The following is a 17,021-nucleotide window of genomic DNA, read 5'->3' on the forward strand; positions in this document are numbered from 1 at the left end:
TAAATAACTTCAACGATTTTTATGTAATTTAGTTTTATATTTTTTGTTTTGTTTCTCGGCTACTGTCAAATGTGGGATCGACTGTATTTAATCTAATTAAATAACCAAGGCGGCACAGTTACTAATTAGTCCCGAAGGTCCTTGCAGGACTTAATATACACTCTTTTGCCCCAAAACAATAATTATTAATTTCAATTACGACTCCGAGTATAAGTAAGCCATGGTGGGTTACGGAATTATTAATGAATGAAAAATAATCCTCAAAAAGCACCAACAAAAAAGTACAAAAAAAAGGACACGATAAACTTCTGCTCTGTATTTAGGTTTATTTTTTGCCATAAGGATGGTCGCATAAATCGCCTGGTTTTTTTTTTTTTTTGTATCTACAACCAGATTATGTGTGCGAATATAGAACACAGCATGTAATTAGTAGAAAAGTAGGTTCGTTAAAGACATCATCATCAACATGCAAGTTCAAAGCTCAAGCGGAACCCATTTCAATGTTGATGAGAGTCCTTAAAGCCACTTTGCTGCCGATGCTGCTGCTCACTTGTGATTATAATGGATGTTGATATGGTTAGTAATGGTAAATCTCATGTAAAATGTCAGATCCAATTTGTTGCAGCACCAAAAATGCTTTTCAACTAATCAGGTAAGACTTTGACTTAATTATATATTGTAGAAAGGATATAATATGCGGGTAACCATATGAAATGCCTCAAAATGAAATATATTTAGATTTATAATACATAGTTTGGGGTTATACACATATTTTTTTTTTTTATTTTAATTTGAATTTGATGGTATATCGTGGTTGACAGCACTTAGTGCGCGCAATGAAAACGATGTTTGAATTTTAATGAGCTCAAACCGTTCACAAAATAATATAATAATAGTAATTTTGAATGAAATTCAATGAGCCATCATGATGTTTTTTTGAAATAAATGAATACCTTCGCTTTGGGAATTAAATTTTGGTAATATGCCATAATACGTTATCAAGTGGTTTTCTCGTTTTTATTTGTTGGATAACCATAGTACTGCCGCAATAATTTTAGGGGCTGGTTATAGGAGTGAATTGGTTGTTTGCGCGTAAAAAAAAACTATTAAATAGGTGGTTTTGGTAGAGGTAAAAGGTATAATAATAAAATTAGGCAGTGGATAAGGACACTAACGAATTGGAGAGGTACTCAAACATGATGATACTTTTAATTTGTTCAAATTGTTAATTTGAAAGAGTGTATAAGTGCTTTTGGACGTTTCATGTCCTTTTTAACTGGTTTTTGGTAATTAACACCTAGTTTTTAGATTCGATAAAAATGTTGAACAGTGAGGTTATAGTTAAAATACTGTAATATAAGGTTGCCTTTCATATTCAACAAGTTTAAAGAGGAAATGAATGAACGGAAACTAATAAATATAATCAAATAAAAGATATTCTTTTTCGGAAATTGGAGCAAGTTTTACATAAAATCTGGTTCAATTTTAAGTCATTCCTTATTGAAAATGAGTTTTAGCCCTTTGCAAATCAAATTCACCCTTTTGCAAATCAAATTCACTTTATGAAAATCAAATACTAAATATACAAATTTATTAACTTTAATTGACCTTATGATCTCTTTATTTCCCACTTTCATTTAAATTTTTTATTTCAATTTCCTTTTTTTTCAGAAAACGTGACATGCTTAAGCAACTCTTGAGTTGGATTTGAAAAATGTCAATATCATACAAATTTTCAATGCGAAGTAAAAAAGTAGGCGTTAAACTATTGGTGCAGGCAAATGCAAAAACACCAGCATTCAGTTGGTCTCATAAATGGAACAATACAAAACCGGGATGATTGCTGCCGATTTCTGAGGTCAACCCGATGATTAGACTTGGAATTTATTAATTTTTTTTTTAGAAATGATAAAAATTGAAGTAACTTTAAGATTTTTAAAATGTTCAAACCTTTTCTCAATAGGACAACCGTTAAACAACATTTTTGTGATAATTTAAGTTCAAGGTTAAAACATTTTCTAATTGTTTCATATCCCCATCATTAACAACTTACCCTTTTTACAACTTCAATTATTTTCCATTATAAAATCCCCTTAAGTTTCTTTACTCACATTCTCCGAGGAAATTAGCTTTAAGAACTTTCAAAACAAAGTTCCTCTACCAATAAAAGTCTTCTATTTTTAGTTTTTGCTTATTTTTGTTTTCCTAATATAAATATCCCGTGGTGCATTTTTATGTTTAAATACCTCAGGGTAACTTCATTCCGTCATAACACAAAAAAAAAAACAACAACAACAAAATATTTAATAGATTCATATAAAATTCCACAGAGAATCTGAGAAGTCTGTCGGTTGGTTGTGTTGTTGAATTTATACGAGTAAATCCTTATTTTTGATTCGTTTTTTCGTTATTTGGCAGAAGCATTGTTTCTTTGGTATTTTTATCTTTGACGGTACTGGTGCCATCAGATCCGGAATAATACGACATTTTCTTGATTTTCTTTCTATCTCTTATGTGAAATGTACTCCAATGGGATGTTGAATAATACTCAGAGGATTTTGAGTGTAAAGAGTGCAACTTTTTCGTGCACTTTTTTCCTTGTGATTATGTAAGAACAAATAAAAAAAAAAAAAACAACATCCTTCAAGCAGTTTTGATAGTTTCTTTTTTTTTTTTTGTATTTTTCTATGAAAGAAACATTGACAGTGAAAAGTCCAACTGATGCTACACCATCACGCATAGGTATAATCTGTATCGAATTTATACAAACGATGCTTCTTTGTTGTTGTATATTTTCGTCTTCCTGGATATCCTTGGGGCATGTCATTTCAAACACCACATAGATTTATAAACATATGGAATAGAATTTCACTGTTTCCTTATGGAAGGGAATGGATCCCAAAGAGATTTGAAAAACAAAAAAGTTTATTTTTTATTTTTTCAAAAAAAAATTTACGAACCGTGTGGTAGTTGGTGGTGGATGGACATGGACAACAATACTATAAATGTTTGCATCTTCAATTTTCATGAAAACTTGGAAAAGAACTTACTCTTTCTCTTCTCTGCTGGTTGATGGTGTTTCCTTTTTTTTGAAAAAGTTTGATTTTGTTTTTTTTTTTTGAATTTTTTGGAAAATTCCATGAACCGACCTTCAAGGATGTCTTCAAAAAGTCCTTCGAAGGACTAAAATGTGAATGCGGACTTTGGCAAAAAACAGTATGGAACAATGCATTAACGAACAATTTCAATTGAAGATAAAAATACTTGAAAGAAAAAAGTAGGTAACTTCCGTTGGGAAAGAGGTAAACTATTCGAATTTAAAAAGAAAAAAAAAAAACTGCCAATTGTTATTGTGAAGAGAGAGAAAGTACATAGTAGTTTTGATGCTTGTTGACTTGAAATGATTCAATTGATTTTGAAATTTTCTTTTTTTTTTGTGATTTTTATTTTTTGTTTTTCAATTTAATGGAAGTCTTGAGAATTTACAGTTGGTGTGGTTGAAAAATCTTTTATTCAACAAAAAAGTCATTGAAATTTTAATACAATTCTTAGAATAAGGAAATAATTTTTTTTTCTATTCTTAAAAATGGGAGGAAATTTTTCTTTTTGACAAAGGCTTTCTTTAGATTTTGATTTTGTAAAATAAATTGAAATTTTCTCATTCAATATTGTTAGATTTATTTTAAACAGGAATTCCTAGTAAATTTTAAATGTTAAAGGGAAAAATCAATATTTTGCAAAAAAAAACAACAAATTCCCATCTGCAATCGCATTAATAAAAGAATCATAAATAAAGTTTATGGGACTTTGAAAGGAACAGCAAGTGATAATAATGGTACTTCGTCGTCGTCGTACGTAGGAAGCTAGATGCGTACAAGTTGTAGATATACATAAACGAACAAAGCATTTAGTGGGTTTGTGGTTTTTTTTTCCCCTAAAATGGTACTTGGCACGTCCTTGTAGGATGTGAATTGAACAAATTTGAGAAAATAAAAAAAAAACAAATATATTGTATGCTAACCAAACTTAAAGCATAGATTTCAATTGAACAAAAAACGTTTATTTATACTACCACACGCTTTAAAAATTATCCTCCAGATTCAAAACTTACTTGGAGGCCTAGTTGCTGAGTTTTTTTGCATCCAAATATGAATTTTTTTGTCTTTGTTTCGGACTTGGAACCTAGGTCTCGAAACAAGTTTTGGTTTACTGATATAAAATTTATTATTTATTTATTATTTACTATTTACTATTACTTATTTATTTATTATTTATTTACAAATTTACTATTTTCAGATTTTGGAAAAAAATTGCAACGGATGCCCCTTAAGGAAAATTTCTTCCAAATCCATCGAGTAAGACATCAAAAGAAATATGGAAACAGTTGCTCACAGATCCAGGCGAATGTATTCAGGTAAAAAATTTAAATTTATTTATTTTCGGATTTTAGAAAAAAAAAAAATCAAGGCAAACACCTTGCAAAACAAATACATTTTCAAAAATTTCTTTCAAATCCATCCATCTGATTTGAAATTCTAGTCGGTACACTGTGGCGTATACGTATTTTTTCACTGTTAATTTTGTTTACGGAGACAAGATAGAAAAAATTATAAACCAGACCTAAAGCCCACTTAGGATTGAATTTGAATAGAATGAAAGAGCAAAAGTTCTGTTACCAACATTATTTGAGCAGCGTTAATTTGCCTCAATTCGCAGGAATTAAATTGAAACCAAAACGTGTCAGTAGAAAACTCTACCTTTTGATCTACTTGTTTGAATTTGTTTTTTTTTTTTTTTGTCTTTATTTAATCAATTTAAGTCTTCTGTTCCAACAAAAAAATTTGACGCCTTAAAAAACTTCAAACCATCCAACAAAAAACCGGTTGTACAAATTTAAAACTTAAAACTTCAATTAATTCAACTCCCAATTTCCTCCTCAAAAAAAAAAAAATAAAACTCCTTCCTCTAAGTGAAAAAGTTTTTTTTTTCACTTAAATAATACAAAGTTTCTTTAGAGCAATAACTTTCGTTTGAAAATTTTAAATCATTTTTCATAGTGCGCTCCACCACCACTCTACGACAGAATCTTATATTAAGCCAAAAGCAAATATCCACTTTTTATTCCTCACTCCCCGGATCAGATTTTATGCTACAGGTTGAATTATAATATGAAAATTTATTATAGTTTATAACCTCCAAGCTTTTCTTGACTTGATTTTGCCTGACTTTCCAATATATAAATTGTGTATGTTTGTATGAATTTATATCCGGAAGGACCCAGTCCAAAGTGAAACACGACGGACCAAGATTACCCTCACGGGGCAATTATTCTCACAAGCAAACAACTAAACATCGAATATTAATATGTTATTTATGGTTTAATTGAAAACGGAATGAGCATATATCACCAATTAACTAAAGTCCGGCATATTATTGCTTACACAAGCAGGATATACGTTTTTTTTTTTTCTTTGTGTTTTATTTCATTTTCATTATTTGTTCCTCTGGTATACAAGGAACTATCTATAAGATTCATAGTCTGACATGATTTATTATTCAAGAAGATCCTGCTAACTGGTTTTTGGTTTGGCCAATTCGTCTGTTGTTTGGGTTGGATTATTGGGGGAAGATGGCGATAGGAGGAGAGAATTAGTTGTTGTATTATTTTGAATAGGAGATTCGGAGATACTATAGTATTTATTAAGGATATATGGTTAGGCAAAGAGTGTATTTGGAAACACCCTTGCACTTGACATGGAGTTCGTTAATTGATATTTACCGTCTACGAGTGTGGGTAATATATGAACAAGGATAATATAATTCATAAAATGGCAGGCTGAATCAATATATATATGCGATGATTTATGAATTATGAAAGAAATTTATATGGATTGAGATACTCTACTATAACCTTCTAGCTAGCTATAGCTCATGATGGTTTGTAGGGAATGTTTGGATCCTTGTAAGGATCAAGATTTACCAATGGGGGAATAATTTGTACAAGCATAAACTAATTTCATTCAGCTTCGAGATGAAATGGTGTTGAAAGAACTGAGAATTTATCGCTTTGGATTTGGTTAAATTTGAATTGAGATGGGTGCGCAAATATTTGTAAGTGTCTTGATGAAGCATGAAAATGATAACACACACAAGACGACTGAGAAAGGAATGGCAATTCACACGAAGTGTGGAATTCATATTTCACAGAGGCAAAAATTTGCTGAGCTGAGATGTAATGGAAATTTCTGTGTATGTCACAGAACAGGGTGTTCTAGTTAAATGTATAATTTTATGATTCAATTATTATTAAGTGTTCATTGTGATAGACAAAAAAATAGGGTAAGCTTGTAAATTTTAAGAACCGGTTCAGAGCGGATACAGTAAAATATGCCAGACAATATATTCCAACAGTGATTTCAAAATCGGTAGTTAAAACACCATGCCAATTTTATGCCGGACACTATCCCATCATAACTATTTTAACCATTTCTTTCCCAGTTGTACCTAGTGGCGAAAAGGTAAATGGATCGAAGATTCTGGGATAAATTAAGCCTTCAACACCTTAATTTTTTTTTTCAGAGGTACTGCCTATTGGGAAGAAATTGGAAAAACACGGCTGTTCTGATTTCGGTTCGAATTCTATTTCCTCCCGTTTTCAAATTTTAGCTGTACCGAATTCCGTATTTGAACACATTTTACGAATTCATAGATGTTTCAAAAAACTTCCCCGACCTACAATCCGACAAATTTTTGCCGTTTTCAATTCGGGTAACAATTCTCCAACAAAAAAGTTGAATGGACATCAGAACAACAGTTTACAATCTGTATGGATTCAATTTTTGTTTTCGTTTTCAAATTCGAACAAATATTAGAACAGCCGTGAAAGTCTATAAGAGTATCATGAACAAATGCATTCTTAACTTAGCCGTCCTAAATTGGCAAAAATTGTAGTTCCCTTCAATTCCTGTAAAACCAAACACACGCATAACCAAATGATGATCAATTTCAATGATATATTTAATTGCAAATTATTTATTAAATTGAAAAAATGAAAGGAACTAGACAAAATTAAAATAAATAAAGTTCTTAGCTCAGCTCTTTTGTTTAAGCGATGTGAATTCCGCTAAGTGCTTATTTTACTAATTTAAGATTGAAATCATGGATATGAATGCAAAACTTGTAAGGCAATTAACAGTGGTTTCATCCATTTTACCATGAGTAACAAGAAAATTGTTTCACTGTGTGAAAGACGATCAACTTCAAAACCTTAAAAAAAATTACGTAATTACTCTTAATATGGAAAATACTTGTGACTAAAATTACGACAAAGTAGTCAAATGTGAAAATTTGTACCATTAATCGTTTGTTCTCAAAACAGACTTCTTGAAAAACAAATTTCAATAAAATAAAACTTAAAAATATAAATTATCTTCATAAATCTAACTAAATGCAATATTTTAGCAAAATTTATTTCCACATTTTTTTTTGACAAATTTAGTCAAATTTTAATATCTCAACAAAGTAGGTCTCCCCCTTCGGGGTATACCTCCAACAATTATTCATAATTTTATTCTACATGAAAGCATTAATGCTTTATGGTCTTTCTTCGGCATATTATTATCCCTATGATATGACATCCTTGCCATCTCATCTTTCCTCCATTGTATGTAAAATTGGTGCCCAAAAATTTAACATCTTCTTCATGGAGCAAAAATCTTTACAACTCCCAGAACTAACTTCACACACTATACAACTAGGAGCATCAACAAAAACGATGTAAGAGCCGTCCTCCCACACTCAAGTGCAGTAAAATTTATGAAACCAATATAGATATCATCTCTAACCCTCTCTTCGACTTCGTAGTCTTCCTCATCGCGAAAGAAATGCATTTCTAAAGAGTTTTATGCTTAAAGGGGTTAAACCCGCAGGGTTTCTCTCAAACAACCCAGTTTTCCGTATTCTTCTCCATATTCCAAAAATCAATAAACCGAACAATATATTGCCTCATTTTGAAGATGGGAGGTGCGGAGGGGCAGGAATCTATATATCGAGATTCTTCATACAAAGGCTTTGTCTTGATGGGTGTATAACGACGACGGAACGGACGCGTCGAGTCGGTTATGGCTGTTTCAATTGTTAAACCCAGGCAATATGCGGGCGATGGTAGATAAAAGACGAGAATTCGTCTTTTGAATGCCGCCAATGGCAACGCGTCGTAAAAGTTTTCTTGTGATATTTAATATGACAATGATTGTGTGGTGTGGTCCAGTCAGTGTGTTATTTAGAAATTTTCATAATAGAACTTAGAGTTGTTTGTGTTCTTCATTCAAATATGCATAATAATGGTGGTAGGAAGTTTTTATATAAATAATAGCTCCAAGAAAACCTCACAAATTATGAATGAAAAGGAACAGATAAATTGAAATGCGGTGTGAAATTTAGGGCGCAAAGAAAAGATTATCTTAGTAGATAACATCCTGGATGTGTTAGGTATAAGATTTTCTAAAGTTTTATAAAAGGAAAATTGATAAGTGACAGATTTATAAGGCAAAATTGAGAACAATTAAATATGATTTTAGATATATATAATCTTTGCTGAGTTTTGAAATTTAAAACTCACACAAAATAAAATTTGAAAGAAAGAAGTATTATCCCTGAAATTGATCCTTTATAATTCCATCAATAAAATTACAAAGACTTCCAAAGTCCCCATTTAAAAAAAAAAAGTTTCAATATTGAGTAAATTCAATACAAAACAAGACTTAACTGTCAGAAAGATCTCTCATTTCCCATCAAACTTCAAGTTTCAACAAAAGTGAAATCGAAAATCATTATAACTTTTCCAATAACATTAAAAAAGAGGAGAATTTTCTTAAACGAAATCTACCAAAAACCTTCCACTTCCACATTATGTATGTAAATATATCTAAAAATGTGCCATTCGGACCTTTTTTTTTGTTAATACAATTTACATGTCCTTCAAAAGGATAAAAACTTTTTTTTTTTTACTCAAATACTACTTGAAATTCAAATCATCTCTGCTACGATTATTGTGGCCTATTAAAAGTATCCCCAAACTTAGACTTCTGCCAGAGTGAGAGAGTGTATAAGCATTTCACATTCACAACACTTTGTTGTTTGTGACGGCTTACTTTCAGAATTAAAATATTAACTCGATTATTTTGGGCAAAACTTTAGTAACATACAAATGGTCGTATTACCTGCAAACATGATGCAAATAAAAATATAGAATAGGAACAACAGCAAAAGAGACGAAAACTTTTCACATAAGCTAATCCTTGTGAAGATCCTTTGGTTCGATTTGGTTTCATAAGTTTTGTTTCTTTGAATGTTATTATTAACGGCTGTCGCTGTATAACTTTCTATCTCAAATAAACTTCAGTTATTATTATAGTACATATATTTTTTGTTATTGTTGTCTTTTGCATTGTATTGTCCAGTTTGTAGAGAAGCAACGTTATACCTAATCCATTTTTATATTTGCTGAATATTTATGATAATATTACGATGTCCTTTTTTGTTTTCTGATACTTTCACTGTACTCAGATGACAGCAGAGGAAGAACGTGTAAAATGAAGAGAAGGACACAACAACGGACGTCAAGGTATGATTTTTGATATTTTGATTTTTTTTTTGTGCAAAAAAGGATCCATTTCAAAGAATAAGGAGGAGGTTTTTTTTTTCTTTTTCCTTTTCGTCTTATCATTTTTCCTTCCTTTTTTTTCTCGAAGTGTTGGTTGTCTTGCAATGAAAGCTGATTTTTTTTTCTAGGCAATTGATGGTAGATATTTTTTTTCCTTATGCAGGACCAAGTTTGACAAAAAAAAAATATGACAGAGACACCTTATTTTGTATGTTTTTTTTTTTTTTTTGTTTCTTTGTATGAGTGAATATTGAACGTGAATTTTTGTGATCATTAAAAATAATTGAACTGGTCAATCATTTTGTGAGTGAGGTGACAGAATTTAAGTGGAATTTGGAACTTTTGTCTGACAGACACAAACATTTTTTTTTAACATCGTCATTTTTTTTCTTATTAAATTTATATTTTCAATAAGTCTGAAACTTTAGGATGTCTAATTTTTTTGTCTACTAAAGCATTTATCTGAGAATTTCAAAATAAACATATTTTTGTTTGTCATATTATGTCATTGAACATTGTCAGAAAAATAAAAAAAAATTCTTAAAGTGGGACTCGGTGGCGTATACGTATTTTTTTGTATTATTATTATTTTCTTGTCCATTAGTTTGTAGTTCAAGAAGTTAAAAGCAATGCAATATTTGGTAATTTAAAGAGATTATATTTATAATTCAAAAATCGGATGGTTTCCAATGTAACATTCGTAACGCATAGTTCATATTATTATTAGGTAAATAATATTGAATAATGGTCGGAAAATTCATAAAAAATGAGTAAAAGTGTCACACCCGTAACGATGCATAAAGATATTTTTAAAAAGTTCTAATTCGTTCCCTAGTTGATATTACCTAATGTTTTTTAGATATGTACATTTGTTTATCTCTCAAATCTCTATAACAAATTTTTTTCCAAAAAGATCTTAAAAATCAATTTCATAGTTATAAAGTTAGATAAAGATACTTAAATTAAAAAAAAAAAAAAACAACAACGACAACAAAATACCAAGAATAAACATTTTGTAACAAATATTATTGAATTATAAATAAACAATTCAAACCATTAAATTTAATTTACTTTGTCTTCTAGAGATCAAAAGTCGAAAATTCAAATAATTGAATTTCTTCAACAATAGTTGACAAAGTCCATATCTAAAATAATTGCTTATCTGTCAATACAATCTGTTACAAAACAAAATTGGACAGTAACAGAAAAAAAAACAACTGTTCAAAGCAATCGATATGTCCTGCAACTTAATTAGGTTACATTGTTTGTATCAACACAAGCAGACACACACTCACACAGACACAAAACCTACAATACTTAATTGGCCTTATACGAAACGATAATAATTACCACTGGCACTCTGTGGAATATAGCAAAGTATATGACTTGACTCTCTATTGCTATTGCTATTGTACCCTCTCTACCCTACTCAGCACTGCAAGTGCAATGCCCAGCAGGTATTTGTTTCAATTTTCCACTTCCGTATCCGTTGTTCTTTGTTTATGGCATTCGATTAATATGAATAGTTTTACGTAGGTATATCTACGTGATACAAATAAAGTACATGGGTATTAGTGGAGCTTAAATGTGTTTTGCAGAGAATCAAAATGATAAGCTGATTCGATGAATTAAGCATCGAAAATAATATTTAAATGATTAATTCGATTTATTGCAACATTGCACACATTCATATAAACGTGTTCTCTGCAACTTAAATTCACTATAATCCTTTGTTGATCTGAATAAATGCTCTGATGTAAGTGTATTCACAAATAAATTGAAATAATGGTTGTTTTTTCTTCAAATTCAAATTTTGTTATGTAAATTTTTTGTATTTAATTTTAAAAAAATTTCATTTAATTTTTTAATTAAATAGTTTATTGTTTTGTAATGATGAAACATAGAAAAACCTTACAATTTCCAAGGCTAAACATAAACTTTTCCTTCGTGGCAATTAACCTTATTGACATTTGTACGAAGCAATAAATACTTTTACTTCTTCTTTTTCGTCGTCGTCTTCGTTTTCGTTTACGTCTTCGTTTTTTTGTTCATCGTCTAAATAGTTCAGTTACAAAAGTTTAAGTTGAGAAATGAAAATCGCAATTTTCACCTGTCAACCTTAAGGGCAAGTGGGGAAACTCTAGGGAAGAAATAAATTATTTCTTATTGCAGCACAGTAAGTGACAGCCAGTAGCATGCAGTTCTACCACGACTGGTAGGAGCAAGTAACAGCAGCAGCAGCAGCAGCTTTCTAATAGATTTTCCAATTTAACTTTCAACAAAATGGCAAATAGGTTTAAATGTTGACAAAAACATTCAATTCGCGTGTTCGATAAACTATAATTGAAGAATTGGGATGAAAAAAAAGGAGTTAAGGGGATTTTTTTTTTAACTTTCAAGATCTTTTTTCGTTTTGAGAGTTTCAAAAAACCAGGCAACAAAATAAAAATGAAACAAACTTAAAATTTTTAAATTGATTATAATCAATGAACAAGAAAAAATATATCCCTGGAATGTAAGTACAAAGATTAAAAAAAAAAAAATCATGTGTGCAATTCACACGTGGTAGAAGTGAAACCTTAAAAAATCATTTTTCTTGCAAAAATAAAAAAATAGAAAAAATCTACCTATTTTTATTCTATCACCTTCAAATCCATGTTTTTTATATGACAACCTATATAAATCTTATATCATCTGAAAGCTTATTGTCTAAGCTCAAAATATATAATATATCGATCAGTTCTATGAGACATCTACAAAAAGAGCTAGAATTTTTTGAACTCGATCAATTTCCATCAAAAAAAGCAAAAAAACACGTATTTTTATCTTCTCACGCTATTAAATCCATTTTTTCCAAACAACCTATACAAATTTTTACACCATCTGAAAGCTTATTGTCTTAGCTCAAAATATATATATATCGATCAGGTGTATGAGACATCTACAAAAAGAGCTAGAATTTTTTTAACTCGATGAAATTTCATCTAAAAAGCAAAAAAAACATTTATTTTTATGTTCTCATGCTTTAAATCAATTTTTTTGTTTGACAACCTATAAAAAATTTTATACCATGTGAAAGCTTATTGTTTCACCTTGTATAATGATGCATAAATCTTATTTCAAAGATGTCTACAAGAGAAGTTAGAATTTTTTAAAGTCAACCATGTCGAATTTCCAGACTGAGATTACGGTACTTCCTACACTGATAGCTGGTCATCGCCAACAGATCTCCACAGGTGTTTTGAGGTATTTTTAAATTTTTTTCAATTTAAGATTGTAACTTGTAGAGCACGTAACGTAATGTGTGATATATCAAATAAAAGGTTATGTTAGCAGCATGCGTATTAAAGTTAAATCAAATTTGTATGTGCACTAGATCAAAAGATATAACGTGTGTTCGAAAAGAACATCTTTTTACCGTTATCTCCGAATTTTGAATATGAAATTAATTGAAATTTTGTACAATAATATATTATTTAATTACCTATCTACAGTACAAATTTCATTCATCTATCTATTAAAACAAAAAAGTTATAACAAGTTGAAGTCGTGTCGCGTTTTCGTTTCATTTTGTTTCAAATCACTACGATACTAAAGAAGTTTTCACTTCAAAAAAAATTATAAGCAAACGAGTTTCTTTGCAATTTTGACAGCTCCATAGATTTATATGGCCGTTAAATGTTGCTAGTAGATAAGAAAACTATTTGCTATAGCTCAATAAATGAGTTTTTGTATAAAACCGTTGTTTTGAAATACTTACCACAAAGAAAGTTCTGCATAGATTGTTAAGTTTTAGCTTTCAATTAATGTCATTGGATACGAGATTGCTTTTGTATAATTTTAATCTGTGTTGTTAAGCAAAAAAATTGATTAGCCTCTTGCTTTGTCAAAGACCCTTATTGTAAGTAGTGTCGTTTGTCTATCGATCATCAAAAATGGATTTTGGTATTGTAAATCTCTATTGTGAACGATATTTTTTGTTTTTTTGTTCTATTTTTTTCGTTTACAATTTTGCTTTCCACTTAAATCCAAATCATAATTCACGATAGCAAATATCTGAGTGGAAAGAGATACACAATACCAAAAAAAAATTACGAAATACATGGAGTTTTCCGAACGTGGAAAACTTGTCGTCCGGAACTCATAATAAGTAAAAAGCAAAACTCACTTTTTTCGGGTGGAATCTTGTTCGCGTGAAACTCACAATAGGACCGAATATCTGAAAAATTGTTTCAGAATAAGCAAAATTCAAAATTGGGGAAATTAAAGTTAAGATTTGTTTGTAACTTGGAGGTCGCAATAGAGCTGATTAGTAGGTACATAAAAACTTTGTAAAAACTGGTGGGCCACGGCACGGGTTTTTAGTATTTTAATTTCCTTTTCTAATGTTCACGAGCAATAAACAAAAAAAAATAAACTAATTTTGAAACCCACGTGTATCAAAATTTAAGTGTTTTTAAACCGTTTTCAGTTTCCTCTTAATTTCATTTCTATTTCTATTTTTAATTTCTAATTAACTTCTTCCTTCAAGCGCACTATTATTCAAGTTTCTTTTAAGTGTGATTTCCCAGTATAACCTTAATTTTTCCCAAGAACCTGTCATTTTCATATTTTCCCCAACAATAGATTAAGAAAACCTCAATCTATGTCAGATGCATTTCCACTTATTCCATTCCCCATGATGCTAATTAAATTTCTTGTCTGTACCAGCAACTAACGGCATCAAGGTATATGAAATCCATCCTTTACAACCTTCACATTTTTCCTTCACACTTCTATTACATTTCCAATATTTCGTTATTGATATTTTTATACTTTTTTTTGTTGTTTTTGTTTTTGATTTTTACATTTTACAATGTTAGGTGATTTCCAGTACAAAAATGTTAATAAATTGAACTCAATTTACATATTTTGGCTCTCGGAAAGCCATCTCGTCATATAAGAGTGGTGCGGTTATGCTTCCTTGTTTTAATTTGCATTTGGTCGTTTCCGTCGTCGTCATGATGATGGTGGTGGTAGTGGCAAAGTGTTCCTGAATATTGATGTTTTTTTTTTTTTTTCTTTCTCTCGAATACAAAACCATCATACTTTTGATTGAAAGAAGGAATCATGTTGCAATGATGTCGGGGGATTTTTTTCTTTATTCCGGTTCTCGTGTTGAGTTTTGTGTTGTTTCCTTCTTCGATTTGAAGCTTTTAAGTGGTCCATTGAATTTGCTGAGATCGAAAAACTTGACTAGAATATTGATTGGAAAATCAGGAATTGCATTTTTGAAACGACAATGGAATTAAAGTTGTTTGCTTTTGTTATATGCTTGTTATGGTGTGTCACTTAAAATGTAGATTGTTAAAGAAATTGAATTGGAGATAGGTTATATATTCTTCTTTAGAGAAATAATAATTAAATTGAACATTTTTGTTCTTCTTTTACAATTTTCCTAGATTTTCTTCGGTTTTTGTCTGTAATAAATTTATATTTCATATTGGTCTATGCTTATTCGAGATTGTAAATTCATTAAAAGGACGATGATGAGAAATTTTATTAATTTGAATATTATTTGTCCTCTGGCAAACGCAACAAGTAGGTTCTAGTGACCTTTATTTCCATTTTGATATTTTTGTTTTGTATTCCTTCTAGCCATATATTTTAGCTATACAATGAAGGTACTTAAGTAAAACACAAACAATATGTATTTCTAATCAAAAATGTTTTAATGGAATTAATGTTTAAGGTCCTTTGAATTAGAATTATAGTGATTAACATTATTGAACTTTGTATTGGCTGCAAGGCATTTTTGTGTTACGAGGTATACATATAGAATTGTAAGTTATAGGTTAATAATATTGGGAAATAGGCTTCTGAATTTTTGATACGATGAAAACATGATTATGACATTGTACGACAATGTCCTTAGGTTGCATGAAATTTGATTTAGTCCTTGTGACCAAAATTAATTGATTTTACACTGGGAGAATTATTTCTTTCAGCAAATTATTAAATTTTAGATTGTAGGAAGTATTTTGATAATATGGATAATTTTTATTTGACTACGTTCTATCCTAACAAACAAAACATTGTCGAGACATGGGTTGAAAAATATCTGCTTCCGCATAAGAAAAAAAAAATATTTGGATTTCAAATGCAACCAAGCTCGTAGAAAATTTTGGATTTCATTCTCAAATAGATTTTAACGACACCAATCTTTTGATGTACATATGACTCGATGGATTTGGAGGAAATTTGAAAATGTATATTTTTCATGGAGACCATGAAAACAAGCAGAAATCTGCACCTTTAAAGTTTTTATTTCAGCGAAAAAGAAATCTTATTGTGTAAAGATGTATTTCTTGCACTAAATACATAGGTCTGTTCACAATGAACTCATATCGACATAAAGTTGAATAAATAAAAACATTAAAATTTTAAATTCTTTGTTTTAATTTTTTTTTTAACATAAATGCATAGACCGGAGTACTGTCAAGGTGAACTCAATCATGAGACTTTTTTATGTAGATATACTTCCTTCCATCCAGAAAAACCCACCCATGCACCAGGCGACCATGAAGTCGAGAAGGGATCTGTACCTTTGAACTTTTACTTCAGCAACTTCCCCCAAAAGAACTGTGAACTCATGTAAGTAAACCAAAACTGTGACAAAAGCAGTAAGAAATCTTCCAAATAATTGCATTATGAATAAGACCAGCAATCCAGCATGACCCTACTAATCGTATTTACAAATACAAAATAACAAACAAATGGATTTACAACACTGAATTCATAATTTTAACTACATTTAATTTATAGATTAATTCCGTATAAATTAATCTCTTGTAATTTTCCAGATAAATTACTAACTACGGTTGTGTTTTCAAATCAATGCATTTTATATATTAATTTATTAAAAACACAAAAATCTATAGACCCGACCATATTAATTACTATAATGGTTAGTTAAACTTCATTATTTATTCAGTAATCTAGAAACACACACAGATTTGAACTAATTATTTACTTAAGCTTAAACAGTGTTTACGAATTATTAAACCATAATTTTGAAATTTCAAATAAATAAACAAAATCTCAATAAATATTGCAGGTAGTTTCAGTTTTCTGAAAGACTTATTTTAGAGTTTTGTTTGTTAGGCACGTCTTTAAGTTTTACTTAAAGTGAAAAGTTGCCAGTAACAAGTCATTCCGGCAACGTCACGTACAGACTAACCTACCTTATTTTTTCTTTGCATTTTCAGAATGTCAAATTTGAAATTTCCATAGATTTGTTGAAGTAAATATTCATCTTTAAAAACACAAAAAAAAAAACTTACTTACTTTGCTAAAAAAAAATTTAAAAGCAACGTCA

The 17,021-nt window shown here is 29.9% G+C and overlaps 1 long non-coding RNA gene across 1 annotated transcript in view; it reads left to right on the forward strand.

Annotated features, from left to right (window-relative positions):
* The window catches only part of LOC129918222 (uncharacterized), a 67,701-nt gene extending 65,111 nt beyond the window's left edge, over nucleotides 1-2,590 (forward strand). The window contains exon 5 of the long non-coding RNA XR_008772934.1: nucleotides 1,672-2,590. This is a non-coding gene — a long non-coding RNA (uncharacterized LOC129918222). The remainder of the gene's footprint in view (nucleotides 1-1,671) is intronic.
* The last annotated feature ends 14,431 nt before the right edge of the window (nucleotides 2,591-17,021 follow it).

The sequence above is a fragment of the Episyrphus balteatus genome, chromosome 4, assembly GCF_945859705.1.
Source record: "Episyrphus balteatus chromosome 4, idEpiBalt1.1, whole genome shotgun sequence".
In the NCBI taxonomy this organism is placed as follows: domain Eukaryota; kingdom Metazoa; phylum Arthropoda; class Insecta; order Diptera; family Syrphidae; genus Episyrphus; species Episyrphus balteatus.